This window comes from Camelina sativa, chromosome 18 (assembly GCF_000633955.1).
Source record: "Camelina sativa cultivar DH55 chromosome 18, Cs, whole genome shotgun sequence".
Lineage (NCBI taxonomy): Eukaryota > Viridiplantae > Streptophyta > Magnoliopsida > Brassicales > Brassicaceae > Camelina > Camelina sativa.
The window spans coordinates 20,068,627-20,068,962 of record NC_025702.1 but is presented as its reverse complement, the minus strand read 5'-3'; the positions used below and the strand labels follow the sequence as shown (position 1 = coordinate 20,068,962).

Sequence of the window (336 nt, the reverse complement as noted above, 5' to 3'; positions counted from 1 at the left end):
TAAGAGGATCACGTCGCCTAAACCTCTCATGATCTCCACCGTCCGATAAACTTGAAACCGCCAAAATGGGAGAGATAACGAACGTTAGAAGGAGCTGAGACAGAACTCCGAGTATTCTTGATTTTGTCATGTTGTTGATGATCGAAAATCATGTTCCTTTGTTTATTGTCCTATTTTTTGGGATTTCTTTGAATAAAACAAAAGAGATTTATGAAAGTATAATTATATTTTTTTTTGTTATAAAATTGCCTTTCTTCTTCGAGTATTTGGCTTACTTACTAAGGTAAGGATAGCTTGTGGCTACATTGTTCTTAATTAAAAGATTGTTTTTTTTTT

At 33.0% G+C, this 336-nt stretch overlaps 1 protein-coding gene across 1 annotated transcript in view; it reads right to left on the bottom strand.

Annotated features, from left to right (window-relative positions):
- LOC104762795 overlaps positions 1-336 on the bottom strand; it is a 3,355-nt gene that overhangs the window by 1,921 nt on the left and 1,098 nt on the right. The window lies entirely within an intron of this gene.